The following is a 203-nucleotide window of genomic DNA, read 5'->3' as shown; positions in this document are numbered from 1 at the left end:
CCAGAACAAAGATGGCACCTAGAAGAACAATTTCATCAGGCAAAGAGGAACACTTACACTAGGGCTGCCAAGAAGATGCACTGGTCTAGGCTCAGTATAATACAGCACACATACATTCATTTTGAACTTAGAAATTTTCAGTTAAAAAAAAAAAAAAAAGAAAGAAAAAAGAAGAAACATGATTGGAATTCTTTGCATGTATA

The sequence above is a fragment of the Aythya fuligula genome, chromosome 1 (assembly GCF_009819795.1).
Source record: "Aythya fuligula isolate bAytFul2 chromosome 1, bAytFul2.pri, whole genome shotgun sequence".
Taxonomy (NCBI): Eukaryota; Metazoa; Chordata; class Aves; order Anseriformes; family Anatidae; genus Aythya; species Aythya fuligula.
The sequence above is the reverse complement of the archived record's forward strand: the minus strand, read 5'-3'. Positions refer to the sequence as shown.